Source organism: Globicephala melas, chromosome 16 (assembly GCF_963455315.2).
Source record: "Globicephala melas chromosome 16, mGloMel1.2, whole genome shotgun sequence".
NCBI lineage: Eukaryota > Metazoa > Chordata > Mammalia > Artiodactyla > Delphinidae > Globicephala > Globicephala melas.
The window spans coordinates 83,782,537-83,799,798 of NC_083329.1; the positions used below are offsets into that span (position 1 = coordinate 83,782,537).

Consider the following 17,262-nt stretch of genomic DNA (forward strand, 5'->3'; position numbering starts at 1 on the left):
CTTAAGCTTAGGAGACTGATTTCCAGAGTGAACTCTCTTCCCAACTAACAACAATTTCACTGGAGAAAAGGATATAAAACAATCACTTAACATTTCTAAAACACGTTCTAACAGCCTCCAGCAAATGGGAAATCATTCATTTCAAGGAAATCTGCTACATCTTGGTGAGAACAGCAGGTGGTGGCATCTGAGCCACGGCCGTGGATGCCCCTCGGGCCTCCGAGCAGGCTGTCCTCCCCGGGCTGGGCCCAGCCCTCTAGCCGCTGTGTGCTGAGAAGTCCTGCTCTAGGCAAGCATGTGCAGAGGATGGGGCTCCCTGCCTCAATGCACCCCCGGCTGATGGGGTGAGGCCCTCCCTCCTCCGGAAAGGGGGCTCCTGCTGGGAGGCTTGGGGTCCCCGCTGGGGCACATAGGCCAGCGCCCTCCTCTGGCTTCAGCTCCCATGCGGAGCCCAGAGATCCTGTCCACAACGTTGCAGCTCCGTCTGAGGGGACCGACTCTATTGGAACGAAGGAGAATTCCGTGCAGGACGCCTCGTGGAAAGCAGTGGAGGTCTCGGTGGAGGACAATTAGGAGGACCCACAGCTCCGGGATGCAGACAGTGACCACAGGGTGGCCTAGCGAGCAGGCAGCCAAGAAGGAGCCTCCGGGGGCTGGGCAGGGTGGGCGAGGCCACCCTCACTCACGGGCCATCAGACCAGGGTGTGGAGAGGACTCAACAACGTTCCCCAAGCTGTGTCCAGATCCATCAGCAGATGCAGGAAGCCCCCTGGCCGGGGGCTCCCGCACAACTTCTGACCAGCCATGGGCTGCACAGTGCGCTGCTCTGACCCAGGGCCAACTCCTAGGAAGCCAGGCTTAAAACTCAGATCAGACGCCTGTCTGCAGTCTGTCTAGTAGCCACAGAAGAAGCACACCTCGTCTGCTGAGGTCATGCTGCTCCCAGAACCATGGGGACCAGCAGTGGACGCCCTCCCTCCTGCCGCTCTGAGGTCTGCCACTCGGGCAGGCTGGGGGGCTTGTCCCAAGTTCCAGAGTCTCAGGTCTCCTTCCCAGGGGTGAGGCCCACTCCCACGCCCCACGCTAGGCCACCAAATGCTCTCTCCACCTACATAAATTTTGGAACCCAAAGCCTTGGACTTTGGACTTCCTCTTTGTGCTCTCTTTGTGAAAAAATACTTCTACCCACCCCTCACCCCCAGCCCCACCTCCCAAAAATTTTTTAAGGGAAGCACACACACTCTCACTCTTTATTTGATCTCTAGATATTTGAGCTGCCTCAGCAAGGCCCTGAGAGGGGAGACCAGGCTCGCATATCTTCTCAGCCTTCCACCCCTTCTTTTATTTTTACTTTATTAGAGGTTATTATCTTCGGTGTGCCATACTATTAAGTCAGCTGAAATCCATTTGGGGGTAAGATGGTATTTAAGCATTCTACCTGGTCTGCGTATTTAAGTCCCTGCTGTTAACCAAAATTTCAGAACAGAGACCTGATTGAAATAAAAAGATGTTTATTTGGGGTTTGTTAGGACTGCAGCCTGGGAGACACAGAGTCAAGAATTTGAATTGTGTTCCACCGGACTACAAAATGGGGGAAGTTTATAAAGGCAGAAAACCTGCAAGGTTACATAAATTGTCAAGAATTAGAATTGGAGCTGGCGAGAAGTAAGGGTGCTTGTTAACTAAGGACACGTGGGATCTGAAATGGTTGCATAGTTACAAGGGGAGAGCTTGAGACCTTAAGGGTGCAGCTGGCAAGTGCTGTTCTGAATACGGCTGGTGGTGTCCTTGGACCTGGTGCAGTTCATAGAAAGTTCAGGTTCTCAGTAGGGCAGAGACCTGTCTGAGACCTGGTCCTCAGTAGCCACCTGACTCCATTTCATGAACCTCAACTGTCATCCCTCCAATCGTGATTTCAGTTTGTCATCACAGCAGAGCTGGCCTTCCTCATTCTCCTGCCTCTGTTGGCCCTTCATTGGGGCAGTGATGTTATTACAACTGAAAACTATTACTTTTAGTTTGCACCTCACAAGATACCAAGTGACAAATTGGTGGCAGATGTTTGTGCTTTAGTTTCTAGAATGGGTTGAGAGTCATTTACAGATAATTGTGATAGCTGTGCTGAACTATAAATGTCCTGGGGATATTTTTGATACCAAAACAGAAGTTCCCCAATGGTGTTGAGGCCATTTAGTGTTGCGTATTTCCACCAAGGTCGCTGTGAAAGAAGGTGGCCAGTGTGGTGGCTGAACCCTGATGGTCCACCCCAAATGGCACCTGGAAAACCACGCCAAATGTGGTTGGAAGCCTGGCTTACTCAGCCACCCCCCACCATCCATCAGGTTGTCGGAATGGAATACCTTGCTTTTTACAATATGCAGAGTTTCCTCAAGTGTGGATAGTAAGAGGTCTTACTAGAAAAGCATATTTGTGTGAAAATCTGCTGTAAACTGCACAAACTCGTTATTGGCTTGCTTTGAAGGGAATTTTATACTGATTTGTCTTTATGTTTGAGTACTTGGAAAACAAAAAGTCTTGACTTTTAGTCATTTTAAAATGGATAGTGAACTCTTATCAAGAAATTAATTAGGATTCTTTTCTATGGTGGAATATTATGTGTTTTTCAGGTCATTTTATGATTCCCTAACTAAAGAAAAATATTCAAAAGAAACAATGGTTAGTAAACTTTTAAAGCAAATCCGATCTTTTTTATATTCCATTTGATAGCACAGTAGTTTTATGTGCTAACTTGTCTGTCTATTCATGCAATCTTGCTATTAATCTGAGAAGTGGGACTTTAAGTTACTATTTCACATGAACAAAAATATGTAAATTTTAGATAAATAGTTTGATCAAACTCTTCAGTTCTCCCAGAAAGTAAGGCGACTGAGCAGATGAGTCTTGAACCACACACCCCAAACCCAAATGCACATCGGACAAGCGTGTTCTCATCTTCAGATGATTTCCTGGGTGAGCCAGATGAATGTCTTACAGGGTGGGCTTCACCAGAAACCTGTCTGTCAGCTGCATCGCCACTGAATGTGCTTATTTCAGGCTCTGCTTTTATTTTCTTTTTAATTAGCATCATAGCTTTCTTCAATTATGGGAAAGTATCACCAGACCAAATATGATAGTTTTTATTTTCCCACAGAATTAGTCAGTGTCTGTATCAGCTCACAGGCAGAAAATGTAACAATTCCAGATTTGTCTAATAAATGGCCATTCCTTTATATCTAAATTTAAAGAATAATGAGACTGGGAGTTATAAAATTGACTTCTCACACTCAGCGGTTCTTATTTATAAATTATGGCTAACTTCAAAATTTTCTTAGAAGTTCTTTGTTTTTTTTTATTCTATAGGTACAAACCATATTTTATGGTGAAAATGATTTTGAAATAGAAAAAGAGCAGATTTTCTTTTTCTTTTTTAATTGAAGTATAGGATTTACAGTGTTGTGTTAGTTTCAGGTGTACAGCAAGTTGATTCAGTTATACATACCTATATATTTTTTCAGATTCTTTTACCTTATACGTTGTTACAAAGTGTTGAGTATAGTTCCCTGTGCTATACAGTAGGTCCTTGTTTTTTTAATCTATTTTATATATAGTAGTGTGTATATGTTAATTCCAAACTCCTAATTTATCTCTCCCCCTTACTTTCCCCTTTGGTAACTATAAGTTTGTTTTCTATGTCTGTGGGTCTATTTTTGTTTTGAATATAAGTTCATTTGTAGCGTTTTATTAGATTCCACATATAAGTGATATCATATTATATTTGTCTTTCTCTGTCTGGCTTGTGTCACTTAGTGTGATAATCTCTAGGTCCATCTCTGTTGCTGCAAATGGCATTATTTCATTCTTTTTTATGGCTGAGTAATAGTCCATCATATATATGTACCACATCTTCTTTATTCATTCATCCATCAATGGACGTTTAGGTTGCTTCCATCACCTGACTATTGTAAACATTGCTGCGATGAACATTGAGGTGCATATATCTTTTCAAATTATGGTTTTCTCTGTATATATGCCCAGGAGTGGGATTGCAGGATCATATAGTAGCTCTATTTTTAGTTTTTTAAGGAACCCCTGTACTATTTTCTATAGTGACTGCACCAATTTACATTCCCATCAAGAGTGTAGGAGGGTTCCCTTTTCTCCACACCCTGTCCAACATTTGCTGTTTGTAGATTTTCTGATGATGGCCATTCTGACCAGTGTGAGGTGGTACCTCATTGTAGTTTTGATTTGCATTTCTCTAATAATTAGAGATGAGGAGTATCTTTTCATGTGCCTTTTGGCCACCTTTATGTCATTTTTAAGGAAATATCTATTTAGATCTTCTGCCCATTTTTTGATTGGGTTCTTTGTTTTTTTGATATTGAGCTGTATGAGCTGTTTGTATATTTTGGAAATTAATTCCTTGTCAGTGTATCATTTGCAAATATTTTATACCATTCTGTAGACTGTCTTTTTGTTTTGTTTATCATTTCCTTTGCTGTGCAAAAGCTTTTAAGTTTAATTAGGTCCCACTTGTTTATTTTTGCTTTTATTTCCTTTGCTTTAGGAGGCAGATCCAAAAAGATATTGCCGCAGTTTATGTCAAAGAGTGGTCTGCCTGTGTTTTCCTCTAGGAGTATAATGGTTTCTGGTATTACATTTAGGCCTTTAATTGATATTGAGTTTATTTTTGTGTGTGGTGTAAGAGAATGTTGTAATTTCATCCTTTTCCATGTAGCTGTCCAGTTTTCTCAGCACCACTTATTTAAGAGACTGTCTTTTCTCCATAGTATATTCTTGCCTCCTTTGTCATAGATTAATTGACCATAAGCACATGGGCTTATTTCTGGGCTCTCTATTCTGTCCCATTGATGTACGTGTCTGTTTTGTGCCAGTACCATGCTGTTTAGATTACCATAGCTTTGTAGTATTGTCTGAAGTCAGAGTGTCTGATTCCTCCAGCTCCATTTTTCTTTCTCAAGATTGCTTTGGCTACTTGGAGTCTTTGTGTTTCCATACAAATTTAAAAATTTTTTGTTCTAGTTCTGAGAAAAATATCCTTGGTAATTTGATAGGGATTGCATTGATAGGTTTGTGTTTATCTGGCTTAGTCTGGCATACCAGGCAGGCTGCAGCCTGGTATTAAAACTGAAGTGATAGGGAATATCTTTGTAAAACTCCCAAACAATTACATCATTCTATTAACAATATTGATAAAGTAAAGCAAAGTTGCAGTTTGTATTTTCCAATTTAGATTTTTTTGTTAACTACTTGACATCCTGCCAGGAGGGTCACCATTTGGAGGCCTACAGGAGGAAGGCTTCCAGGGGAAATTGGAGAAAACTCTCTCACACCTTCCACTCTCAGGCCTTGGTGTGCATTTTAGGTACAGCACTTTTCTTTGGACAAAGGGGTTTTCTTCTGTGGCTACATTATTCAACTTTTTATAAAACCAGTGACTTTCAACAGTGTGGGGCCCTCTGACACCCTGTGCAGATTTGCTGGCCTTTGTCAGTTATAAAAAACATTCTGAAGTGGTAGTCTCTACTGAATTTTTTTATGTTTTAGCTTTTATGCATTCTGAATAGAACGACTTCAGGACCTTCTGCTTTAGAGAATTTGGTATGTTTCCTTTCAGTTTTGGTTTGTAATTATAAAGGGGGAAAATGCATCAAATAATTTCTGCCCTTTTGCAAAGTTTTGTTTTAAAAATGGAAAATTTCCTGTTGTATAGGGTTGATAAAATCTTCCCCACTCCAATATTTTAAAATATATTTGGGCCTAGTCTAGGCTAAAGTGTTTCCAGAAGCTAAGTTCTCCAACCTAAAAGAGGTTAGAACTCCTAAAGTTTTTTCCTGTGTAAGCAAGAAGAAGAGGAGTGAAGTCGCCACATTTTTATTAAAGATTCTAATCCCTGTGTTCTTGCAGGGTGTGGGGAGGATGAAGACCCAAGAGAGTACACACTGTTTTGCCCACTGTTTTGTACTTTAGAGTATAGAAAGTAGTAGAAAAGCTAAGGGGTAATAATTTAAGATAACAGGTGTATTTAACCATATCATGATTCAAATCTATTAGGGTTGTACATTTTGAGAAACTATGCTTCTAGCACAGTAGATGTTCTAGGAAAAAAAAAACAGTTGAATAAAAGTAGTTACTTTCTGATTGAAGGAAAAGATTTTTCTGGGTAGAATGAAACTAAGAGAAAAATGAAACAGTTATACGTGACTTTATCTGTAGACATATTTCATAAGGCAAATTAGAAATCTTCTTTAGAAGATTGTCGTTAGAGGGGAAAATTTGGTTACAATTTACAGAGAACCACCTTAAATTAAGTAAAACCCCCAAAGGATTTCTCAGAGGGCTCCAGAATCCAAGGTAAAGGGAAATAGCCTCAGGGGGATGGGAACCAGGCAGGGGTGAGCACAGGGCCCAGTCCCTGACCAGGTTAGAGTGGAGTGGTTAGCAAATCCTGGTTCCACTTTTTTTAAAGTTATCTGATTTGGGGAAATTTATTGAAACTCTGTACCTCCATTTCTTCATTTCTAAAATGAGAAGAATAATAGAATAGTGCCTGGCACAATGTAATTACCTGATATTCTTCTCACTTCATGATGTTTACCATGTGGACCTGCCACTAATGACCCAAGTCTGAATTTTCTCTGTAGCTATCATTGCAGATTCTCAAAAGGGTGGATCTGATTGACTTCCAGACAGGTGGCACGGGCTCGAGAAGTCCAGCTCGGGCTATGAGCGCAGCAAGTCTTCTAAAGCTAAGAAACAATGGCACTTTGACTTGGGGGTGTGGGTAGTGTACCAATAAGGGTTAAAAAGAGATAATTTTGTGACTAGTGAATGACCTTTTAATAGGTTGACTTTTTCTTTGTGGGAACTTTTATATCATAAAGCACATCATCTCACTTTGTGGCTACAGTTGCATACACCAAATGTGAGTAAACTTATACGAAAAGCAGCATGAAGAATTGTTTTGCGTGGTTTGCTCACCATTTGTCCTGAGGGGCAACATAGTTATGGGCTCAGACCAGTGGAATTTATAGCTGCATTTACCGTGCAAACTTTGCATCAGAGTCGGAGGGAAAACACTGCATAGATTCTGGCCCCACTGAAGTGTGTCTGCAGGAAGCATCCAGGAGGAAGATAGCAACACTCCTAGGCCAACTGCAGGGTCATCTGTCTTTATGATCTCGGTTTTCTTCATTTATGTGGGTGGTCAAAGCTGTCAAGTAGATACTGTATTTAACACAGTAGCTAAACATGCAGTAGATATACAACACACACAGCTTCTTCCCCAGAGAGTATGCAATATTTTACTTTTCAAACAGCACTTTCTTTCAAAGGTCCAAGGTTTTCCCAGGTCCTCTCCTCCCCGCTCCTTCCCCAAGCAATATCAGCGCACCCAGGTAAGACCACAGGCCCTGCTCCTGGCCACAGAGACTCCTAAGGAGAAACAGTAGCATATTTGCAATGAAAATACATTTTAATCCCTCTGGTAATACTGTGGTTTGGAAATTTGCATCTATACTGATTTTTGAAGGAGTAAGAGTATTATTGGCACATCAGTCCCTAGATTAGCATGAATGATGCAGGTTGCTTCCCGAAAGTTGCCTAACCTTAGTGTGTATTCTTTAACCCACTAAAACATTTCCCCAAGTGACTGGGGATTATTTTTAAAGTTATGAAAATATATCCTCATAAAATAATTCGTAAAGTCTTTTTGGTTTTGTTTGTAGTCTTTACATTTTTTAGCAATATAATCATTAGTACTTCTGGGAAAAACATCATGAATTGATGAAAATTCTTTGACTTAATGATATTGAATTCAATTTTTAAAAAATGAGAATATTTGACATTGGTTTTCAAAATTGGTCTAAAAAACCTGTAAGAAAGTAGGCCAGAAGGTTCTTGACTCTGAGTTACTCACCATCAAGAATCCACCAGAAAGAGAGCAAGGAGAGAGAAAAAAGGCAGCAGGAAACTGGAAAATAATTTCCATAAACAGAAAAGAAAGGGAAAACTAGAAATAGGACGTGATAAAGACACTGCACTAAACATAAAGCACATCATCTCACTTTGTGACTACATAAAGCGTATTTTTTCTTGTTTTATTCTAGGGTGTGGTGAGTCAATATCTAGTAGAGTGTCTTATCCCATGTTATTTTTTTATGACCTGAAACTTAGACCTCACTCTTTTGAAATTGATTTCATTTCAAGCATTTGGTGACAACCGAAAGCATGGTTGCATATTGGTAACACAGGTACTCTGTAGTCATTTATTTAGAGAACTTGAAATATAGGCCCATTAGCAAATAACCAGAAAATTATTGCTTCTGATATTTCAAAAGACATCACTGGAGCATCTGAGGATATTCACTTGAAGATCCTCAGATGCTCCAGTGATGTCTTAAGAGAAACAGTGCCTTACAGGTTGACATACATATTTTTAAAATCTGTGTTAAGGACCTTTTAATTCCTGTCCTTACTCATGAATATAAAAATACAAGTCTCATCTTTTTCAAAACTCATGCAGCTTATCTTTCCTTTTTCTCTTTGGTTACATTCCACATGTTCCTGGTTAGATAAGGATAAATAAAGATAATACTTCAAACCTACCAACTTTATCTGAAACATATGTTTTATCAACTCTGCTATTTAAGTGGCTGAGCCATGTTCTCAGATACAGACTATCAGAATTTGGACCTCATGTTAAAAGCAGTATACATTTTACACTTTCATGCTGTTAAAAGTGCTTTCCTTACACAGTACCTGTAGAAAAATGCGAGGTTCTATTTTAATGGATTATGAGCTCTAATTTCCTCATATAAATCTCTGGGGGGAGGGGAGAATCTCTTCCCTAACCTCCCCAATAACTTGCACACACACAGTTATTCAGCATTATAATATTTCTGTAAACTCTGTGAATTATCTTGCATTGTAGCATTTTAATAGAAATGAGCAGACAATAAGGAAAACAAGTAGCAAGAGTTAAAATAGTCATAAATGTCCTATTGCTTTGCTAAATCTGCAGTTGTTAAATATTACTATGTTGATTTAAGACGATGGCATTTTTTTCATAACCTATTATACATTTCAAGGTCAAAATGTACTAGGAATATAAGGGGATGCATATCTAAGTAATTTTTTATGTTAAAACATTTTTTAAAATCAGTAACCACAAATAACTACCCACTCTAGTACTATTTTGATAAAAAATTTTAAAAGAAAACTAAATGTCAAAATCCAAAACTTGGTAGCTTATTTCAAGTATAATGTTTATCATTTGATGCAGAATAAATTTAGTGATATTAATTGTAAGATTTATAGAACAACAAGTGAAGGATGGGACATCATGTCTCCCAGATAATAATTCATAAATTAGAAAAAAAGAGAAGGTTTGCTGCTAGCTATTACACAACATATAAGCATAAGTATAAAAGGGTACTGGCATTTTAAAAATTGTTATTTCTTAATTCCATCCTAAAAAAGACATATTTACATGCCAGCTCAGAAGCAAAACACTGCCTTTAACGTTTTCTGTTTGAAGTTTCTCACTGGCTAAATCTAGGAATCTGAAAAATTGACAGTCAGTGACAGAGCAGCAAAATGAAGGCATTTTGAAATAGTGAACAAGGTGTTAGCATTCAGAAGGGGAAAATCAACCTTAGGATAGTGAGATTCTGCCAGAAGTAGATCTAGATTTCTAGATTTCTGCCTCAGGCCATTAACCAAATAAATTGCAAAAGGATTAAGGAAATAAACATTAAAATTGAAACTTTAACCAGAAGAAAATAATGGGAAATACTTATAGGGTTTAAAATTGGGGGAAGCTTCCCAAGCATGGTAGCCACAGAATATCAATGTTTATTTCTATTTTTGTTACTACTTCTAAGTTATCTATTGTTTGTTGTTGTTCTTCTAAGTAACAAATTGCAGAGGATAGGTAGTCAAGTTAGTTTAGGAAAGTTTTTTTGGCTTGTTCATTATTCTTATATTTTCCAGGCATACGTTGTTTCTCTAGTTCATTCCGCTTTTGATCAATTTTCATTTCTCCAATATAGACGGAGTTGAAAAAGTCAATTAGTACCACCAGACTTGTAACAAAAAGCAGCCACCTCCTGCCCCACCCTTCCTTACACCCATTTACCTTTCTCTTAGCTGTTTCCTCTCGTATTTTCTGCCATATTTCTCAATAATAGCCTTGTACGACTACTTCATTATTTATTTATTTAGCCATTATCTATTAATTTACCATAAAGGTATGTGAAGTTTTAACTCACTTTGTTACCAAACCAAGCCTGTGTCAGCTCACCAATGCACAGCAAAGTCAATCTGCTGACACCGGGTTGTGATGAAGGAAAGTAGAGCATTTGTTGCAGGCGCCAAGAAAGGAGAACAGGCAGGTCATGCTCAAAGGACCTGAACCCCTGATGGCTTTCAAGGCAGGGTTTAAAAGCCACATTAGGGGTAACAGTCACAGGGTATGTGATCATGTCATGGACATTCTACTGACTGACTGGTGATGAGGTAACAGGATGATGTTTTGAGAATCTCCATCATCAGTCTTCTGGCTCCAGTCAGTCTGGGGTCTACAGGCTTGTGGTCAGCATGTAGTTACTATCCTCCACTGGGTGGGGTCTTAGTTCCTACAGAACAACTGGAGGATATACATCAAGATGGTCTGTATAGAACCCTGAGGAGGCACTAAGGGTCCTGTGACTCTGAGTTATGGTTGAACTGCTGTTCATGCTATTACTTTTCTTGCTTGACTGCTTTTCCTTTGTTTCTGCATTTTCTCACTTCTCTAATCATTCACTACTTGAGTCTCCTCCTTGCAACTCAGTTATTGAATTCTTCATCTCTGTTTGGTTCTTTATATTTTCTAACTCTGTTGAAAACTAACTTCTCACTCTGTTCATCCAGTCTTCTCCCAAGTTCTTTGGTCATTACTTTTATTACCTTGAACTCTTTATCAAGTAGGTTGCCTATCTCCACTTCACTTAGTTCTTCTGGGGTTTTATTTTTTCCTTCGTTTGGAACATGTTCCTCTGTCGCCTCATTTTGCATAATTTGCTGTTTTTACTTCTATGTATCTTGTAGGTTGGTTACAGTTCCTGACCTGGGAGAAGTGGCCTTTTGTAGGAAATATCCTGTGGGTCCCAGCAGCACACTCCCCTCTGGACACCAGAGCTATATGCTCTAGGGGTGCCCCTATTGGGCTGCATTGGTCCTTCTGTTGTGGCAGGCTGACTATTGTGGGTGGTTTCATAGGCGTGGCTGGACCCTGGTCCCTTTGATTGCCAGGCCCTGCCTTCTGCTGAGGCTGCTGTCTCGTTGATGGGCGGGGCTCTGGCCCAGGGACTTCTGGTGTGTGGGGCCCCCCTCTAGTGCAGGTGGCCATGACAAAGCTGTAGATGTCTGCTCAGATCCTGTGTCCCATACCTCTCAAAATGCCTGGATATTTCCCTTTATCCCTGAGCAGTAGCTACAGAGCCCTTTGGGAAAGGACTGAGGGCATCAGTACAGTACATGCTCCCCACAGCGTTTCAGGGTCATCCTTTTTGTCGGTGGGTTCTGGATCTGAAATCAGCACAATTCCAGGAACTGAGCAAGGGATCTTGACAATTTATTAAAGCAACTGCCCTTATCGTCCTGTTCCTCTATTCTTGCCCTTTTATTTGATTGTAGATGTTAAGCAATGTCTTTTTTTTTTTTTTTTTTTTTTTGCTTCTAAGGATACCATGATCTAGTAACCATCTCCACACTCTCTGTAGGGAAGACCCCCTGTCAGTCACGATGATAACTGGTCCCCAGGCTTCTGGCCACTGGGCTTCACCATTGGCCCCTGTACTCCCGGGTTCCATCATCCCCATGGGTTTTAATGGGCTCAGCTGTGATCTCTCCTACTGGCTTCCCTGGCCCACAGCACAGAGCAACATCAGCGCCCCTGTTGCCAGTGCATTCTTGACAGCCTTGATGTGTGGTGGGCCCTCTGGGACCTCCCGTGGAGTACTCCTTTGCTCAGTGTTCTGGACTCGTGTGATACACACAGGCATGCCCACTGCCCTCAGCCTCTTCACTCCCTGCTCTGCGATTGTCCAGGACAGCTGAGCCATGCCTGCTCTCCTCTGCCTTGGCCATAGCTTACTCTAGGCCTGTAAGAGCCGCCCCCAACTCCTGCCACTACACATGGCTAATTCTTGCAGCAACATGGGTGTATAATCTCTTTTCCTACATCAGGTCTAGCACTTCCCTAGCTGACGTGCTCACCTTTACTAGAGAAGAGTGGGGCCCTCTACAAACTCTTGACAGTTTTAGGGATCTGTAGGGGTGACTGTCAGTTATCTTCATCGCTTGTTTTGGGATCCCAGGTTTTCCCAGCCAGGGTCTGACTTTAGCTTAGCAGACCTGCTTGGCTGTGCATCTAAATGTCTCTGGAACTCTTCAGCCTGGCTGTTATATCTTCTTTTTGTTGTGCAGCTTTATCTGTTCTCTCACTACAGGTGACAACTGTCTCTTTCCAAACCACCAAGTTGCCCCTAGTCTTTAACTGTCTGTTAAGCCCAGGGCCTCTCATTATCCCTCAGCAGGGTGTCAATCCAACCTAGCCGTAGTCAGCCAATTCCGCTGTCTATGTGGCATTGTTCTCACCATGTCTTCAGTAGCCTGAATAATCACACCTGCGAGGACATTCCCACACAAGGATATTTTTCTAGGCCACCTCGGTGATATTGTTAGCAGTTTATAGCCTCCAATGTGCCAGGGTCCATGCCACGTGCCACGCAGGACAGTGGGGTGGTGACTGAATCTGTCCCAGACCTCAACTTACTGCTTGTTTTCTCAGGCTCCTTGTGGCTCCACTTATGTTATTTCAGGTTCTCTAAGAAGCAGGTGCCAAGACTGGATTTACTGGGAGAAACAGGAAGGGATCCAGAGGATGGTAGGGCAGCTGTTAGATCTGGATGCAGGTCCAGCTCCCATGGAGGAGAGGGAAGGAAGGAAGACTGGATAGCAAAAGTCTCAGACTGCAGTGCAGTTACCAGAAAGTTTTGGCAAAGCTGATTGGAAGTCCTTCAGCCAAGTTCGCCTTTGAGAGGAGAGCCTTGTGTCCCCTAGGGTAGCACCGGCACCAGCACCCTGCTGTGTTCACTCACTGGCTGGGGGCAACCCTGGGCCTCTGTGTAAATGAAATGGCTGACCCCAGAGCACAGCAGCTGAAGCCCTCGGTCAGTTTCGTTTTCCTCAGTTGGAACCTGGGAGATCTGAAAGATGTGTACTTGTGGTTGCCATAGACATGATACATTTTATTTCTCCTATTTTTAATACCTTTAAATTAACAAATATTTAATATATTTGTCCCTTCCCAAAATAATATAACACCTTCAAATTATTTAACTTTTCTCACCACCACAAGTTGTTGATCAGTATTTTAGGGGTGTGTGTGTGTGTGTGTGTGTGTGTGTGTGTGTGTGTGTGTGTGTAAGATGTGACGTCTGTGTTTAGGTTCCTTTTGTGTGTTTTTTGCATATAAACGGCCAGCTGTTCCAGCACCATTTGTTGAAAAGACTGTCATTTCTCCATTGACTTGCCTTTGTTCCTTTTTCAAAGATCAGTCAGCTATATTTGTGAGCCTACTTCTGGACACTCTATTCTGTTTCATTGAATACATGTCTACTCTTTCTCTAATAATACCACACTGTCCCGCTTTATAGTGAGCCTTAAAATTGGGTAATGTGAGGGCTTCAACTTTGTTTTTCTTCTTCAGTATTGTGATGGCTATTCCAGGTCTTTTTCCTCTTCCATATAAGCTTTAGAATCAGTTTGTCAATATCCACAAAATAACTTGTTAGGATTTTTATTGGAATTACATGAATCAAATTAAGTTGGGAAGAACTAGCATCTTTACAATATTGACTATTCCTACCCATGTTCATAGACTAGCTCTCCATTTATTTAGATCCTATTTGATTTTTTTTATCAGAGTTTTGTAATTTTCCTCATAGGTATTATATCTGTAGTTAGATTTATGCCTTAGTATTCCATGTTTTTTGTGCTATAGTAAATTATATATTTTTTAATTTCAAAACTTAATTGTTCAATGCTGGTGTATAAGAAAGCAATTGACTTTTGTATATTGACCTGTATCCTTCAACCTTCCTATATTTGTTTATAGGTTCCAGGAATTATTTTGTAGATTCTTTGGCATTTCTATATAAACATATTCATCTGCAGATAAAGACAGTTTTATTTCTCCCCTCCCAATCTGTATGCCTTTTATTTACTTTTCTTGTCTTGTTGTATTAGCTAAGACTTCCAGTATGGTGCAAATAGAAGTGAAAGAGGGCACCCTAGCCTTATTACCACTATTAGGAGGAAAGCATTCAGTCTCTTACTATTCAGTATGATGTTAGCTCTAGGGTTTTTTGTAGATGTTCCTCCTCAATTCAAGGAAGTTCTCTATTCCTAGTTTGCTGAGAGTTTTTATCATGGTGTTAGATTTTGTGAAATGTTTTTCCTGCACCAGTTGATATCATTACATGATTTTTTTCGTTTAGCTTGTTCATGTGGTAGATTACATTTTTTTATTTGAATATTGAACCCATCTTGGATAACTAGAATAAACATCACGTGTCATGGTGTAAAACAATTTTTATTCATGTTGAATTCTATTTGCTAGTATTCTGTTGAGAATTTTTGTATCTATGCTCAAGAGACATATTGGCCTGTACTTTTTTTCTTGTAACGTATTTATCTTGTTTTGGTATTAGGCAATTGCTGGCCATATAGAATGAGTTAGGAACTCTTTCTTCTGCTTCTAATTTCTGGAAGAGATTTAACTTTTCTATAAAGATTTGGTAGAAAACTCACTAGAAAAACCACCTAGATCTTATGGTTTCTTTTTGGAAGGTTATTAATTATTGACTTAATTTATTTAATAGATGGAGATGTCTGAAGAAAGTTTTAGTAGCTGATGTCTTTCAAAGAATTGATACATTTTATCTAAGTTATCAAAATTGTTGGCAAAGAATTATTCATAACATTCCTTTAAATGTCCATGGGATTAATAGTGATAACCCTTCTTTCATTATTTACATTACTAATTTGTGCTTTTTTCTCTTATTTCTTTAGTTAACCTGACCAGAGGTTAATCAATTTTATTGATCTTTTCCAAAAATCAGCTTTTTGTTTTGCTGATTTTTCTCCACTGTTTTTCTTTTTTTCTATTTCATTTATATCTGCTCTAATTTTTACTTCTTTTCTTCTGCTTGCTTTGAGCTTAAATTGTATTTTTTACTCTAGTTCTCTAAGGTGAAATCTTATTGATCTTAGAAGTTTCTTCTTTTCTAAGAACATTTTATGCTATAAATTTTCACCTGAGTTCTTTAACTACATCCTACAAATTTTGATATGTTGTACTTACAGTTCAAAACATTTTCTAATTTCCCTTGAGATATTTTCTTTGACCTGTGAATTGTTTAGAAATGATTTGGAGGCTTTGGAATATGGGTAAGATGACAGAGTAGGAAGACACTGAGCTTACTTCCTGCCATGGACACACCAAAATTACAGCTATTTACAGAACATCTACTGATGAGAAAAACTGAAAGATGAGGAGAAAAGAGCTTCTACAACTAAAGATATAAAGAGGGAGCCAGAAAGAGGCAGGTAGGAGGGGCAGAGATGTGGTATAGTCAAGACCCATACCCCCGAGTGGCTGACCCCAAAGAGGAGAATAATTACAATGGCAGAGGTTTTCCCCAAAGAGTGAGGAGACCAAACCCCATCCTGTGATCCCCAGCCTGGGGCTCCTGCACCAAGAAGACAAGCCCCCAAAATGTTTGGCTTTTTTTTTTTTTAACATCTTTATTGGAGTATAATTGCTTTACAATGGTGTCTTAGTTTCTGCTTTATAACAAAGTGAATCAGTTATACATATACACATGTTCCCATATCTCTTCCCTCTTGCGTCTCCCTCCCTCCCACCCTCCCTATCCCACATCTCTAGGTGGTCAGAAAGCACCGAGCTGATCTTACTGTGCTATGTGGCTGCTTCCCACTAGCTATCTATTCTACGTTTGGTAGTGTATATATGTCCATACCACTCTCTCACTTTGTCACAGCCTACCCTTCCCACTCCCCATATCCTCAAGTCCGTTCACTAGTAGGTCTGCGTCTCCATTCATGTCTTACCCCAAAGTTCTTCATGAAGTTTTTTTTTCCTCTTAGATTCCATATATATGTATTAGTATACGGTATTTGCTTTTCTCTTTCTGGCTTACTTCACTCTGTATGACAGACTCTAGGTCCATCCACCTCACTACAAATAACTCAATTTCATTTCTTTTCATGGCTGAGTAATATTCCATTGTATATATGTGCCACAACTTCTTTATCCATTGATCTGTCGGTGGACACTTTGGTTGCTTCCATATCCTGGCATTGTGAATAGAGCTGCAATGAACATTGTGGTACCTGACTCTTTGAATTACGGTTTTCTCAGGGTATATGCCAATACTGGGATTGCTGGGTCATATGTTACTTCTACTTTCAGTTTTTTAAGGAACCTCCATACTGTTCTCCATAGTGGCTGTATCAATTTACATTCCCACCAGCAGTGCAAGAGTGTTCCCTTTTCTCCACACCCTCTCCAGCATTTGTTGTTTCTAGATTTTTTGATGATGGCCATTCTGACTGGTGTGAGATGATATCTCATTGTAGTTTTGATTTGCATTTCTCTAATGACTAATGATGTTGAGCATTCTTTCATGTGTTTGTTGGCAATCTGTATATCTTCTTTGGAGAAATGTCTATTTAGGTCTTCTGCCCATTTTTGGATTGGGTTGTTTGTTTTTTGTTATTGAGCTGCATGAGCTGCTTGTAGAGTTTGGAGATTAATCCTTTGTCAGTTGCTTCACTTGGAAATACTTTCTCCCATTCTGAGGTTTGTTTTTTCGTCTTTTTTTATGGTTTCCTTTGCTGTGCAAAGGCTTTTAAGTTTCACTAGGTCCCATTTGTTTATTTTTATTTCCATTTCTCTAGGAGGTGGGTCAAAAAGGATCTTGCTGTGATTTATGTCATAGAGTGTTCTGCCTATGTTTTCCTCTAAGAGTTTAATAGTGTCTGGCCTTACATTTAGGTCGTTAATCCATTTTTATCTTATTTTTGTGTATGGTGTTAGGGAGTGTTCTAATCTCATACTTTTACATGTACCTGTCTAGTTTTCCCACCACCACTTATTGAAGAGGCTGT

The 17,262-nt window shown here is 39.9% G+C and overlaps 1 protein-coding gene across 2 annotated transcripts in view; it reads left to right on the top strand.

Moving 5' to 3' along the window:
* The window catches only part of FMN2 (formin 2), a 310,405-nt gene that overhangs the window by 253,469 nt on the left and 39,674 nt on the right, over positions 1-17,262 (top strand). The window lies entirely within an intron of this gene.